Source organism: Drosophila subpulchrella, chromosome X, assembly GCF_014743375.2.
Source record: "Drosophila subpulchrella strain 33 F10 #4 breed RU33 chromosome X, RU_Dsub_v1.1 Primary Assembly, whole genome shotgun sequence".
Classification (NCBI taxonomy): Eukaryota; Metazoa; Arthropoda; class Insecta; order Diptera; family Drosophilidae; genus Drosophila; species Drosophila subpulchrella.
The window spans coordinates 147,174-163,748 of record NC_050613.1 but is presented as its reverse complement, the minus strand read 5'-3'; positions in this window follow the sequence as shown (position 1 = coordinate 163,748).

The window sequence follows — 16,575 nt, the reverse complement described above, 5'->3', positions numbered from 1 at the left end:
GGTGATGGGCCGGGTCATCTCCACAGCAGACGTCTTAAGTTTCACAGCGCGTACAAGTCCATCTGGTCCAGGATGAGCTTCCACTTCACGGGCTAGTATCCAAGCTGCTGGAGGGAGATTGAGTCCTTGACGAGGACTACATTGTCTACCGCGATGTTGCGCTCCTTGTGGCTCCACTTTTGGCGTTGCTGCAGGGATGTTAAATACTCGTGGTGCCAGCATTTCCAAAACCCTCGATACATCGATTGCAAGTGCTGCCAATAGTCCAGACGATTGATCGGCAAATGAGTCAGATCTCCCTCTGGAACAGTTGTGAATGGGCGTCCAATTAAAAAATGGGCCGGAGACAAGTAGGTAAGGTCAGTGTCAGGTGTATAGCATAACTGTCGCGAGTTCTCTACTACACTGATCTGAGCAATCAGAGTTTGCATTTGTTTAAAGGTTAGAACAGTTTTTCCGACAACTCGACGCAGACGTAGTTTGACGTAACGTACTGATGACTCCCACTTTCCTCCCCAATGTGGCGAATAGGGAGGTATAAAGCTCCACTTAATTCCATCATTGGCCAGCGATTGTGTTAGATTGCGTTGATGCTCCTGCGAAGATACAAATTGCTGCATCTCATCTAATGCCCGTTTGGCACCAACAATATTCGTCCCGTTGTCGCTGAAGATCTGTGAGCATTTTCCTCGAAGGGACATGAAACGCCGAAGACATGCCAGGAATGTGTCTGTGCTAAGCTCGGTGGCCAGTTCCAAATGTATGGTTGATGTTACAAGGCAAACAAAAAGGCATATGTAGCCCTTAGTTTTTCGGGGATTACGCCCTCTCCTTTCCTTTAGTATAAATGGACCAGCGTAGTCACAGCCTGAGTGCTGGAAGGGTAAAGCTTCTGTTATACGGATGCCTCGTAGATCGGCCATGAATTGGTGCTCCGTGAGTTTACGGAAACATTTGATGCAGTTGTGAACCAGATTTCTTATCAGGTTACGAGCACCAAAGATTCAGTACTTTTGACGCGCAATTACAAAAAGTGCAGAAACTCCTGGATGAAGATTTGTCGTATGCTCGTGTTCCAAAATCATTCTTGTGATGCGGTTCGACTTCAGAAGCAGTATTGGGTGTTTTACATCAGCTGGTAATTGTGAATTGTCCAGTCGTCCACCAACTCGAAGAAGGCCATCCTTCGAAGGCGAGAGCTTCAGCAAATGGGAGCGGCTGTGAAGTGGCTTGTTTTCCGTCAGTAGATTGCGGTCTTCCATGAAACATTTCTGAGCCTCTTGCAGGCAAAGAATGCGAGCAGCCTGAATCTTCTCAAAGGTGAGCATCTTTACCTTTACCAGCGATACAGATTTAATGGCCTTTGTCTTTTGGATGAAGCGTAAGGCGTAAGCTACAACGCGTACCAGCTTTATCCGATTGGTGACAATGAGCATCTTTCCTGTGCGGTTAATACGGTGGTCTTCACTCCTGCTCTTCCATGGTTTTCTGGAAGGGAAGAATATAACTTTTTACAGCTCAACTTTACCGCTAGCATTTCTGGATCTTGCAGCCATGAAGGTCCCATCTACCATAAGTCGAAATGGAGAAGGTCCGAAGCAAGCATTCCTCGTGTGGCACAGTCCGCCGGATTCTCCTTTTTGTTTACATGATGCATGCGTTGCGCGGTAAGGCTTCGAGTATTTCTTAGGTTCTGTTGGCTACAAATGTTTTAAGCTTAGATGGTGGATGTGAAAGCCAAGCCAAGACTATGGTTGAGTCATACCATGCATGTACTTCAATGTCCTTGTGTTGTAGTGCAGCCTTGACTGATAAGAACAGTCGGCTCAGTAGCAAAGCGCCACACAGTTTGAGACGCGGTAGAGACTGCTGCTTCAGCGGAGGAACTCTGGTTTTTCCTGCTATGAGTGAAACAGATACGGTGCTATAGATGACTGCGGAATATGCCTTGATGGAGGCATCTGAAAATCCATGCAGTTCGATGTGATCTTCATTGTTTTGGACAAACCGTGGCAGGCGTAGATCTCGTAGGATGTGTAGGTCGTTACGGCATTTATTCCACCAGTCCGCAATTTTCGGAGGAAGCTCCGTGTTACAGCCGAGATCGAGTAGCCACAATTATTGGAACAGAATTTTAAACTGCACTACCACTGGCGACAGAATACCCAGCGGGTCAAAAGTGCGTGCCACATCTGACAGCACTTGGCGTTTGGTGTTGTGCGGATTTGTTGTAAGGCAAACTTTGTAGGATAACATGTCCGCTTCTGGATCCCAATGAATGCCAAGAACCTTTGCTGTAGAATTGGATCCATTGCCTTGTACTTCGGTTGTAGTGGGAGATGTGTTAGCGACACGTGATGAATTGGAAACCCATTTACCAAGTTCCATGCCTGCACATTTCATCAACTGGATCAACTCATTTTGATTGCGAATGAGCTCCTCCTCGGTATGTGCTCCCGTCAGTACGTCGTCCACATAAAACTGCTCCTTCAAGATCTTTGCAGCGGTAGGAAAGTCGTGTTGATGGTCTTGAGCTAACTGACCCTCACTGCCAAAAATGGTACGCAGGATGTGCCGTATGTTACCGTGGACAGTTCATAGTGCTTAATAGGAGTCGTTTCATCTTCTCCCCAAACAATACGCTGATAGCCACAATGGTTGGCAGCCACCCAGATTTGTCGGTACATTTTGACAATATCTGCCGAGAACACGAACTTAAACATTCTGAAACGCATACAAATCGAGAAAAGGTTTCGTAGAATGCTGGGTCCAATGTGCAGAGCCTTGTTTAAGGACCGTCCATTCGTGTCCTTGAATGAACCGACAAATACGACCCGTAATTTTTGAGTAATTACAGGATGATGTGGCAAGTAAAAGCTCGGCTTTTTGTCAATGTCTTCTGGCGATAGTTCTCGCATGTGGCCCAACTGAAGATAAGCTCGGATAAATTGCACGTACTGTGAATGCAGATTGGGGTCTTTCTTTAGGCGGCGTTCTACACCCCTGAATCTTGTTAGCGCTCATTGTAATGTATCCGAAAACTGTTCCTTTGAGTTTTTGAACGGGAGTTCGACGATGTAACGCCCCTTAGAGTCCCGAGTGTGTGTCGTCACAAAGTGCTGTTCAACTTCATCGACCTCTGGTTTCCCATGGAATTCCTGATTGACATCCTCCAGCTCCCAAAAGCGCCATAGCGATGCGTCAATGTCAATAGCCGTGTGCATTGTTGTTGTAAATGAACATTCGGTAGTAACGATAGATGTTATGACCCATCCAAATATGGTCGAAATGGAGATGATGTTGCCCTGGTTGTCGAACATCTTTTGACCGGTAAACACGGTCCAAACGTAGTCGCTGCCCAGGAGTATATCAACTGGCGCAAACGACTGATTGTCAGAATCCGCAAGCTAAAGCCAGTGAATGCCTAGTGCTGAGGTGGCGATATCGTGTCTTGCCAACGTGTAGGTAACTTTGCTGAGTACTTGGGCGCGTACCTTCATTGTGTGATCTGAGATCCTTGACTGCAAGTCCAGTGTGCTGCAGCCTCTAGTTGTCTCAGCCTTGATTGACGAGATTCCGGTCACCAAAATTCGTGATGGAGAGCGTGACAGTCCGAGTGCCTGAACGCACCGCTCGGAGATGTACGAAAGTTCCGAACCTACTGTCCAAAAGCACCCGGCAGGTAGTGTGCGATCCTGTTGCGTTTTTTACAAACACTAGAGCTGTTGGCAATGCACTTTTTCGTAGCCCTTGTGGCTGTGTTGCTGTTGTTAAACCGTGGCACAAGGATTCAGCTGTGGGAGCCACTTGTGCCCGTGCGATATGGCTAATGGTAACCGTAGCATCTTCGGGAGCGCTTGGAATGTGCCTTTCATCATCTCGTGAGTGTGTCGAAGTGACAGCGGCTTGCGAATTAAGAATATCTGCATGTAGCAAAGAGTGGTGACGATTATGGCAAAACTTGCATGTTAATTTGGATTCACACTTTCGCGACACATGCCCAGGCTTAAGGCAGCTAAAGCACAGTGATTTTGCCTTAACAAATGTCCGTCTCTGTTGATTGACAATTCACCAAACTTTGAGCAGGCGTAGATCTTGTGCTCCTTCGAGTTACACTTTACACAGGTGTTTGCATCCATCGATACTAAAGCGTGTGACGATCGCTTTGCCTTGCCATGTTTTGGGCCAACCTTGGAGTTTATGTCTGACTCACCTTTGCTGAGCTCGAATTCCTCGCATCGTCGGTCTAAAAACTTTAGTAGATCATCCACAGACGGAGATTCCAGTTCACGGCTTCGATCTTGGCTAGGATGAAGTGTATAATCCAGCAGTCCCTATTAGTTTGCCCTGCTGCATCCTGGCCGCGTACAATTTCGGTGGCTCCGTCCGTCACCTTGCGCAGAACTGTTACATCTGCTCTGGCGGTCGAAGGTAAGTTAACAAATGTCTCCAGCAGAGTGTTAACAATGTGAAGTGGTCTATTGTACCGATCAATTAGACAAGCCCAAGCAGCCTCGTAAGCTGCTTCAGCTGCTTCTCCAGTGATATACGTTTTCAAATAGTGCAACTTTTGTATTACTGTCAAATGCTACTTGCTATGTATCGTACTCTCGAAGATGTTTTTAAAGGCTGGCCACTCCTTGTAGTCGCCAGTGAATAGCTTGATGTGGATATTTGGAAGTTCATTATGCATTACATTTGCTGCCGAGTTTGCCCTTAAAAGCGTTGCTTGTTGCTCAGCCAAACGCTCATTGAGCTGCTGTTGTGTTCCAGAAAACGAACTAGGTTTTCGTTTCCCACTCCTGATGCCATTGATGCGGCCTCATCAGGGTTGCCAGGTTGTCTTAAGTTGTTGCCTTCTCTTTCATTCTCCTGATATTCTTCACAGGTGCGTATGAGGTTGCGAAATAATGTGCTCGCTTGTAAGTACTTGTCCTCGTACCTTTCGTTGTCGATGGCTGGATCGACGTACCCTTCCTCTTCGTCAAAAACGGCAATTTGGTCGCTAATGGACTCGAATTCCTTCCATACGATGTTGAGCCTTTCCAATGAAAATTGTATTTCATCAAGTTCCTATTTTGATCCCGCACGTGGATCTTGAGACGCCGTTAGCAAACGCGTAATGCTTGCCTTCGCACGACTTCTAGCTGCCTTCAAAAGTTTAAGCTGATCCATGTTTATCAGTAACTAAATTTGGCTAGAAGGTGTAGAATAAAAACGTTTTATTTCCCGATTTGAGTGGACTGTATTTCAATTATTTAATTTGTCACATTTTTGGTGTCCGATGCTTTTCGTTGTAGTCTTAACACTAAGTCCTAAAATATCTCTAAAGTGTGACGCAGCACCAAAATATATTATTAGGGCAAAGTTAGTATTTCATATACCAAAAAGAGAATAAGATTCAAAATTAAATAACGTATGTAATGCGTTCATCAACAACCGTGTTAAATTTTTAAGGATTGTCGCTAGCTTCAGAGATATTTGTGTAAAATTAAATTCGTAATGCTGAAAAGTTAAAATATTCTATAACCCAGAGTAAAAGAAAATACGATCAAAATCAACCAAGCACAATTTTTTTTAAAGTTATTAATAAATTATTTCTCTGCCCGTTTCTTTAAGAGATATATGTTAGAGTCGTCCGATTTTTATGCAAATTAGTTAGAATTTCCTAAAAATACATAAAATTATATTCCCAATAGTGTAAGATAATATGTCAAAAAACACCGAAGCTTTGATTTGTTTCATATTATTTTCCCACCAATTATCCGATCGTTCCTATGGCAGCTATATGATAAGGTCGTCAGATTTTGATTAAATTAAATTCGAAATTCTGAACTGATTAAAAAATGTTATTTCCACGCATAGGAGGTTATATGTTAAAAAACACCATAGATATAATTTTTTTAAACTTTTTTCCCGAAGATATAGTTGTTCGATCCGGATGGCTCCGACTTAAATACTACCTGGAAAAGTAAAAAGACTTTTGGGTAAGTTTCAGCCCGATAGTTTGCGTAGAAACGGACGGGCAGACGGACAGATGGACATGGCTAGATCGACTCGTCTAGTGATGCTGATCAAGAATGTATATATTTTATGGGGTTGGAAACGTCTCCTTTGCTGTGTTGCAAACTTCTGACTGAAATCATTATACCCTCTGCAAGGGTATAAAACACCAAAGATACAAATTTCTTATAATTTTTATTTCGATAATTCCTATGGGAGCTATAAGATATAGTTGTCCGATCCGGCTGGTTCCGACTTATATACCACCTGCAACAGAAGAATACTCTTGGGAAAGTTTCCGTGAACACGGTCTTTATTGGGTAATGGTCAAAATATGAATAATTTACAGCTAGCTATTTGCGGCTGCGCTGGCTGCAAACATTGGCAGCGGCCGTCATATATATTGAAGTATATGCTCTCAATTGTATTTGTGCTGGTAGCACTGAGAGCGCGAGAGGAGTTGTACATGCATGCTTTGTATGTGTCCGCACTCAGGCCATGGGAATATGCTGACACTAGCACTTCCCACAAGTTGGGCTCTGAGGCGCATTCATATTTCGGCTGGCCGCAAAAGTTTAGCGACCGGCACTTTTGTATTTGTTTAAGTACACTGTAACACAATGTTGGTGTCGGTACAGTGGGTACTCGCTACAATGATACATGCATACTACAATATTTGTGTAAAATTAAATTCGTAATGCTGAAAAGTTAAAATATTCTATAACCCAGAGTAAAAGAAAATACGATCAAAATCAACAAAGCACAATTTTTTTTTAAAGTTATTAATAAATTATTTCTCTGCCCGTTTCTTTAAGAGATATATGTTAGAGTCGTCCGATTTTTATGCAATTTAGTTAGAAATTCCTAAAAATACAAAAATTATATTCCCAATAGTGTAAGATAATATGTCAAAAAACACCGAAGCTTTCATTTGTTTCATATTATTTTCCCACCAATTATCCGATCGTTCCTATGGCAGCTATATGATAAGGTCGTCAGATTTTGATTAAATTAAATTCGAAATTCTGAACTGATTAAAAAACAAGAAAGGAAGTTACCTTCGGCAAGCCGAAGCTTATATACCCTTGCAGCTATAATTATTAAATTTAAAAACACAAAAAATGATATTCCCAATAGTATAAGATAATATGTCAAAAAACACCGAAGCTATAATTTGTTTCATATTATTTTCCTACCAATTTTCCAATCGTTCCTATGGCAGCTATATGACATAGTCGTCCGATTTTGATAAAATTTAATTCGAAATTCAGAACTAAATAAAAAATGTTATTTCCAAGCGTTAGAGGTTATATGTTGAAAAACACCGAAGCTATAATTTTTTTCATATTATTTTTCCACAAATTTTCCGATCGTTCCTATGGCAGCTATATGATATAGTCGTCCGATTTCGATACAATTTAATTCAAAATTCAAAATTATTTAAAAATTGTTATTTCCAAGCTTAGGAGGTTATATGCTAAAAAACACCAAAGATATAATTTTTTTTCATTTATTTGTCCGATTATTCCTATGGGAGCTATAAGTTATAGTTGTCCGATCCGGCTGGTTCCGACTTATATACTACCTGCAAAAGATATAAGACTTTTGGGAAAGTTTCAGCCCGATAGCTTTAAAACTGAGAGACTAGTTTGCGTAGAAACGGACGGACAGACGGACAGACGGACAGACGGACAGACGAACAGACGGACAGACGGACATGGCTAGATCGACTCGTCTAGTCATGCTGATCAAGAATATATATACTTTATGGGGTCGGAAACGTCTCCTTCACTGCGTTGCAAACTTCTGACTGAAATCAATATACCCTTTGCAAGGGTATAAAAATGTTATTTCCACGCATAGGAGGTTATATGTTAAAAAACACCAAAGATATAATTATTTTAAACTTTTTTCCCGAAGATATAGTTGTTCGATCCGGATGGCTCCGACTTAAATACTACCTGGAAAAGTAAAAAGACTTTTGGGTAAGTTTCAGCCCGATAGTTTGCGTAGAAACGGACGGGCAGACGGACAGATGGACATGGCTAGATCGACTCGTCTAGTGATGCTGATCAAGAATGTATATATTTTATGGGGTTGGAAACGTCTCCTTCACTGCGTTGCAAACTTCTGACTGAAATCATAATACCCTCTGCAAGGGTATAAAAAGATTACTGAAAGCAGTGAAAAATAAATTGTTTGTAGTTTGCACTTCGAATTTTCAATTTAATGTGTTTTTTTAACTTTTTAGACCTCCGTACAAAATTGGAGAAGTATAACCTGAAAAAAATGTTTTTTTCAACGATATGCTTCTTTTATTTTGTAAGCGGGTGTAAAAAGATAAAAAATTAAAATCATATATATATTTTTTTGTATTTTCAGGGCTTAAAGGATATAAAAACTTTAGATTAAAAACAAAAACAAGAAAAACAAGGAAGAACGCTACAGTCGAGTACCTCGACTATTAGATACCCGTTACTCAGCTAAAGGGACCAAAAGGAAATGGAGATATGCAAGCAGCAAAGCGAGATTGAAATGCGCCACCTACCGGCGGAAGATAGATTTAAGCGTTATGGGCGTTAGAGTTGGCGTGGAAATTTTTTTTTTTGATCAATCGATAGTTATTGACGCGACCAATACATTTCAGTTAAAATTTTTTATCTAGCATGAAAATTGTGGGCGCCACAGGCTTGGGCGGTTTTTGGGTGTTAGAGTGGGCGTGGCATATTTGCGTAACAAACTTGCGCTGCGTACAAGGCTACGGAATCTAAATCTTAGACCCAAATTCTCTATGTTTGATAGTTTCCGAGATATTCTCATATTTACGATTTTTTGAAGTTTGTGGGCGTTAAAGTGGGCGTGGCACACTTTTTTTGGGTCAGTCGATAGGTATTGCCGAGAGCAGTTCATTTTAATTATATGTTGAAAAACACCGAAGCTATAATTTTTTTCATATTATTTTTCCACAAATTTTCCGATCGTTCCTATGGCAGCTATATGATATAGTCGTCCGATTTCGATACAATTTAATTCAAAATTCAAAATTATTTAAAAATTGTTATTTCCAAGCTTAGGAGGTTATATGCTAAAAAACACCAAAGATATAATTTTTTTTCATTTATTTGTCCGATTATTCCTATGGGAGCTATAAGTTATAGTTGTCCGATCCGGCTGGTTCCGACTTATATACTACCTGCAAAAGATATAAGACTTTTGGGAAAGTTTCAGCCCGATAGCTTTAAAACTGAGAGACTAGTTTGCGTAGAAACGGACGGACAGACGGACAGACGGACAGACGGACAGACGAACAGACGGACAGACGGACATGGCTAGATCGACTCGTCTAGTCATGCTGATCAAGAATATATATACTTTATGGGGTCGGAAACGTCTCCTTCACTGCGTTGCAAACTTCTGACTGAAATCAATATACCCTTTGCAAGGGTATAAAAATGTTATTTCCACGCATAGGAGGTTATATGTTAAAAAACACCAAAGATATAATTATTTTAAACTTTTTTCCCGAAGATATAGTTGTTCGATCCGGATGGCTCCGACTTAAATACTACCTGGAAAAGTAAAAAGACTTTTGGGTAAGTTTCAGCCCGATAGTTTGCGTAGAAACGGACGGGCAGACGGACAGATGGACATGGCTAGATCGACTCGTCTAGTGATGCTGATCAAGAATGTATATATTTTATGGGGTTGGAAACGTCTCCTTCACTGCGTTGCAAACTTCTGACTGAAATCATAATACCCTCTGCAAGGGTATAAAAAGATTACTGAAAGCAGTGAAAAATAAATTGTTTGTAGTTTGCACTTCGAATTTTCAATTTAATGTGTTTTTTTAACTTTTTAGACCTCCGTACAAAATTGGAGAAGTATAACCTGAAAAAAATGTTTTTTTCAACGATATGCTTCTTTTATTTTGTAAGCGGGTGTAAAAAGATAAAAAATTAAAATCATATATATATTTTTTTGTATTTTCAGGGCTTAAAGGATATAAAAACTTTAGATTAAAAACAAAAACAAGAAAAACAAGGAAGAACGCTACAGTCGAGTACCTCGACTATTAGATACCCGTTACTCAGCTAAAGGGACCAAAAGGAAATGGAGATATGCAAGCAGCAAAGCGAGATTGAAATGCGCCACCTACCGGCGGAAGATAGATTTAAGCGTTATGGGCGTTAGAGTTGGCGTGGAAATTTTTTTTTTTGATCAATCGATAGTTATTGACGCGACCAATACATTTCAGTTAAAATTTTTTATCTAGCATGAAAATTGTGGGCGCCACAGGCTTGGGCGGTTTTTGGGTGTTAGAGTGGGCGTGGCATATTTGCGTAACAAACTTGCGCTGCGTACAAGGCTACGGAATCTAAATCTTAGACCCAAATTCTCTATGTTTGATAGTTTCCGAGATATTCTCATATTTACGATTTTTTGAAGTTTGTGGGCGTTAAAGTGGGCGTGGCACACTTTTTTTGGGTCAGTCGATAGGTATTGCCGAGAGCAGTTCATTTTAATTAAAATTTTTTCTCTAGCATCAAAACTGTAGGAGCCACAGTTTTGGGCGGTTTGTGGGCGTTAGAGTGGGCGTGGAACTCTGCTGAAACAAACTTGCACTGCGTAAGAAGCTCAGGAATCTGCACGCCAAATCTTTATAGCCTAGCTCTTATAGTTTCCGAGATCTCAGCGTTCATCCGGACAGACAGACAGACGGACAGAAGGAAAGACGGTCAGACGGACAGACGGACAGACGGACATGGCTAAATCGCCCCGGCTAGTGATCCTGATCAAGAATATATATACTTTATGGGGTCGGAAACGCTTCCTTCTGCCTGTTACATACTTTCCGACGAATCTAGTATACCCTTTTACTCTACGAGTAACGGGTATAACAAGCATAAAATGGTTGGAGATAGGCCAATGCGTAGGTTAGTTAAAATAGAGCAGGAAAAATTAAAACAGCAGATGAGAATTACTACAGGAGTTGCAAGATATGAGAATAGTGTAGAAAGAGTATAAGAAGTAGGAACTGCAATGGAAGTAGGTGATTTGAATACAGGGCTTCATAATATTATAGTTGAAGAGGTAAATCATTTACATTCGCAGGAAATGTTAGATAGCGAAATGACAGATGTTGGAAGTGAGTAGCTATTAAAAGCGGTTGCGGAGGTTTTTTAGGCGGTTTTAAATGTATTTTGTATGAGTTGTTTTTAATTGCAAGCGTATACTCATCCCATAATCAGTGTGTTTCGTATTCCACGGAACCCGTTTTATTGCATTTTAAATATTGTGACCCCTCGTTATCTTCTGAGAACCCGAATCTCACCCCCTACCCTCGAGTCCTTGCTCATGATTGCTTGTGCGCGAAGGTGTGAAATTTCAATTTTGTGAGTTTTGTTCAACATGTGCAGTTTTTATTTTAGAACAGAGAAAATTATACCATTATACCCACTCTAACGCCCAGAACGCTTAAATCTGTCTACCGCCGGTAGGTGGCGTATTTAAATCTCGCTTTGCTGCTTGCATATCTCCATTTCCCTTTGGTCCCTTAAGCTGAGTAACGGGTATCTGATAGTCAAGGTACTCGACTATAGCGTTCTTCCTTGTTTTTTCTGTGTACTAGAAAAGAATTAGTTTTAAAAAATGAACGAGACAAGAATAAAAACGAGTGACCGTAATCGTTATTTGTAAGATTTAATTAAAGTTGAAGAAAATGTTATTTTTGGCATTTAAAGTAAAAATCCCAGAAGTCTTTTAAAAATTAAGCTTACAAATAATAGTAACTTTTGGCCCGAATAAAAACTAATTTAGTACGGCGCGGGCGAAAAAAAAGGAACAAGTTCCTCGGATAATATTCCTAAAATGGAACTATTTATGCTTCTCTTATCTATGGACTTACCTAAAAATACAAAAAAATATTTTAAAAAACAAGTGAAGAAATTCTGAAATTTTTATTTCCGGTCACTTGATTTTTTATTTTCTTATTTTAAATTATAAATAAAAATATACCAAGCGATATAAACATATTTTGTGTTATTTATTAAAAAAAAAATTTATTTTGCAGTAGCGGGAAAACGAACACTTTTCCAGGGACTTAAAATTGAGACTTTTATTTAAATAGCCATATTTGTTTAAGTATACAAATGTACAAATTGTGGTTTAATATTAATATTCATTTTTAACGAATTTTAACAACAAACATAAGTTTTGGTCCCTAGGAAGTTTGCACTCAATAAGATTTTAAAATTCTTTCACAGGTTCATTCATCTGTTTATTTATATGAACCATTTGTTGGCTCATTTTTCACGGCTATTTTTTTTCCGCCACTTCTTATATTGGGAATCTTGAATTTCCCTTATTTTTAATATACATAACCTTGTTTTTACTCTCATTGCTTAAAAAAATATTGGTCTGCGACAGACTTACCTGGTAATCGTATAAGAATTACTTTTAAACCACTGGTTTATTTTATTTAACTACGTTAATTGCGGGTAATTCTAACTCCTTCACATAAGTGAACGCAAGAGATAAAGACGAAAAAAGGCGCGTGCTTTCCAGAAAAACAATAAACAACAACAACAAGGTTCCGCTAATCCGTTGTTGTTCTGTTTTTTTGGCACGTCCCGTTTGGTCTATGCACCTTCCGTTGCACATAAAAGCAGGGTATTTATAGACATATCCGACTATGCATATCGTTATATAAAAATATATTCTTAAAACTTCACATATTAATAAATAATCTTAATAAACATATACATTTAAGAAATACAAGTATTTTAAGACCCACACCAATTATTTTAAATGGTTGTGTTTACATTTACGAAAAAATGTCACATTATTTAAAAGCCAAGGGTGCACAAAAGTCAAACTATTTTAATTGCTGGGCCTCTTTGCCTTCACCTGCGCTTATCCAGCGGAGACATGGCGAGAGAGGGAGAGCCCAAAAGTACTTTTGAGCGTTCTCTTTGCCGACCCCGACTGAGAGCGCCTCTGCTTTGCGCTCAGCTCTGCCGCCGTCGCTGGCTGCAATGCCGACGTCGCAGTCGACTTCTTGATTATTGGGCCCTTATACTCAATTGTGGAGCTGCAGAGTATGTACATATGTGAATTTTCGCGAATAGACAAGCAACTGATCCAGTGTTGTGCAACGACTTTGCAAAGGAGTGAGCGTCACTCAGCCATACACGGATTGTTTTCTGAGAAAATGTTGTATAGTATCCGTACAGCATATGACTAAGGACGGTTGTGAGTCGAGGAGCAGCTAGCCGCCAGGGCAAATAATAACCTCCTATGTGTCACCTGTACAGGGGGGTGTCTCAGATCCCTCCGAACTTATTTTACGTGGCGTGTTCCACAATGAAGGGATTACAACCACGGCATTGTAATACACCCACAAGTGAGTATATAATGCACGGGTCTAGATTAAGCGCCAGAAAAACGCCCCGGACTATAAGCTATAGCTATGTACATAGCAACCACCCCAGTAGTAGTTCGAGTACTTACTTGTCGGGCAAGCACTCGCCCTTGCGTAGGGGCGAGATCTATCTAAAATCTCTGCCGTTCTGTGGGTCACAGCACCCGAGTTGTATAACGCAACATCCACGTCGAGCCCGAAGACTTTACCCGCGATATAGGTGTCAGCCACAGCCACCACGATACTCCCACTAGGGGGCCAACCTCAATGAGCAGTCTTGGAACTGCTCAACCCGTGGTACCAAGATTACTGGCTCGGTAGGCCTCACCCCTTCAGCTCCGACAAGCTCGGATGGGGCAACCATTGCCATATTAGGCGCCTCCTACGAAAAGCTATGACAGGCTGTGGCAGTATTCTTCGCCGCTACCACACGGCAAAAGAGGGGTGGGACTAATGTCCCGGCGCCTGTGGTTCCTCCCTCGTCGCATCCATTCTTCGCCTCGAGAAGGCAGCATCGGCAAAAACTCCTAGGAGACGCATCCGTTCTGGGGTCTCGACTTCTCCCGCGACGATCCATCTTCCCTGGTCTCGAACGACTCCAAGGGCATCCAGGTCCCGCAAATCGTTATACAGGCGGCATTCACACAGTATGTGGCGCCAGTCCTCTCTTGCCACGCCACATGAGCATGCGGTCGTGGTGCTGAGGGTCCTGCCTTGCAGAAATGCGTTCATCGACCCGTGTCCTGTCAGCAAGAATCCGGCTTTGAGTGTAAAGACAAAGTCTTTCCTCTTGTAGACGAACGCTGCCTCTGGGAAAAACTCGCGAGTCACGGAGCCGTGTTCCGCGCGATCCCATCTGAGTTGCCACTCATTTAGCAGACGTTCGTCTAGCAGCGCCATCTTAGCTTTCCAGTCCAACACGGACAGGTCCTGTCCGTGGAGCCAGTCGCTCTCATCCAGGGGGACATCCTTCCTCAGCTTGAACTTCACGGCGATCCTGTGAGCATCCAGATCCGTTGGAGGAGCACCAGCAAGCACCTGCAGTGCCACCGTGGACACTGTGCGGCATACCGGTAGGCATCCTAAAAGGATGGACCTCTGGCACGAGGTGAGGAGTTTAAGGGACTTGCCCCTACTCGCCGCCTTGTACCAGACCGAGGCACCAAAGAGTGCACAGGGGACCATGAGTCCGCTGTAAATCGTCCTCTTAAAACGGGAGCTGAGCCCCCAATCGACTCGAAGCACCCGCGCTAGCCCTCCGGCAACTCCAGCCAGCCGATCTCTGAGAGCAGAGATATGCGGGAGAAAACTCAACCGCTCGCCGACTAAGATGCCAAGGTACCGGCATTTGGTGACGTAAGGCAGGCTTGCTCCAGCAAACCGTACCGTCGGTCTCCTCGTGCGTGAAAGCTGTCCTTTCAGCAACATTATTGCCGTCTTGCTGGTTGACACACTCACTCCAACCTCAGCTCCCCAGGCTCCCACGATGTCCATCAACTGCTCGCCCTTCCGCTCCAGATCGGCACGGGAATTCCCGTCGACGAAAAGCAGAAGATCATCTGCAAACGCGCTCAGAGCACAATGTGGCTCCAAGCGCTGAAGCAGCACATCCATCAGTAAATTCCAAATAAATGGACCACTGACGGACCCTTGCGGGCAGCCCCGTGTAACCGCAACTGTGGCTGCTTCATACCTGCTGATGATGCTTGCGCTACGGCCGGAAAAATAGCATTTCCACAAGTCGATTTCTCGACAGCCTACGTCGACAAGCCGATCCAGCACCGCACTCCACTCCACGTTGTCGAAGGCTCCCTTGAAATCGACAAAGATTCCAAGGACCCTCCTCTCGCGACTGTTGGCGACGGTGTTTTTGGCGTGCTTCCACGCATCCTCCACGCAGCGTCCAGGCCTGAATCCGAATTGCCATCTGCAGCCATCCGGTAGCACATCCTTCAGCCGATTCACCATGATTCCCTCAAGCGCCTTTCCGAACACTGGCAAAAGGCATATGCCGCGATAAGAGGCAGGATCGCTCCTGTCCTTATCTGGCCCCTTTACCAGCGGTATCACTCTCGGGTGCTTCCACTCGGCCGGAAAGTATCCTTCCGAGATGCACCGAGAGTACAGCTTCGTCAGGTGCTGAGGGATGGCACGCCATACCTCCTTGACAATACCGCCCGTGATGCCATCCATACCCGGCGATCGCCGGCTTCTCAGCCTCGCGACGCTGGTTGCCACCTCGAAGGCTTCGAGGATCGGTGGGGCACCAGGGGGTATGTCTTCTCGTGTCGTCGACTCCGCAACAGGGAAAAAGTTGCGGAGGAGCACACTTGCGCAGTCGTGCCAGGTTACGGAATGCGCGCCGTTCGACCGGAGACATCCGAGATCGGCTGTCTTCTTCCGGCCTCGGCATATTCGGTATACGTGCCCCCATGGATCATCCTTGTGCCGTCCCACGAAGTCCCGCCAGTTTTGCTCCTTTGTCGTCAAGATAAGCTTCTTGTACTGGCCTGAGGCAAATCTTAGCCCAGCGGCAAGTTGCTCAGCATCGTCGGTGCCACTCCGGCGAGCTGCCTGCAGCCTACGCCTCAGTCTCCGGACCTCTTGGCGCTTGGTACTCAGCTCAGGATTCCACCATATTACGTTTCCCCTCGCTGCAGGTATCCTGCGCCCTATCACCCTGTCGCACACATCGTGTACGATGGAGCGAAGGGCAGACACATGGTCGTCCAACGGCGATTCCTCCAGTTCCTCGAGACTCTGTGCTGCACTCCTTAACTCTACACTGAATCTTCGCCAACTTGCATTGGAGAGCTTCCATTGCGGTACCGGAGCTAGGCTCTCAACGGTACTGCTCGGATCTGGAGTAACCTCAACAGTGATAATGTTGTGGTCACTCAGCTCCCAGAAGTCAACTCTCCCATCGTAGGTTGCCCATACTCGCGCCGCTTCGTTGGCGAAGGTCAATTCGATATCACTTCCAGAGCGGTGATTATCGAACGTGAACACCTGGCTGGCCGTATTAATTACACTGGCACCGCTTGCGATTATCCACTCGTTCATGAGCTGTCCCCGTTCGCGGTTCAGGCGGTCTCCAGAGTTGTCTGGGGATTTGCTGAACCACATAGGGGAGACTGCGGTGGCATCAAGTC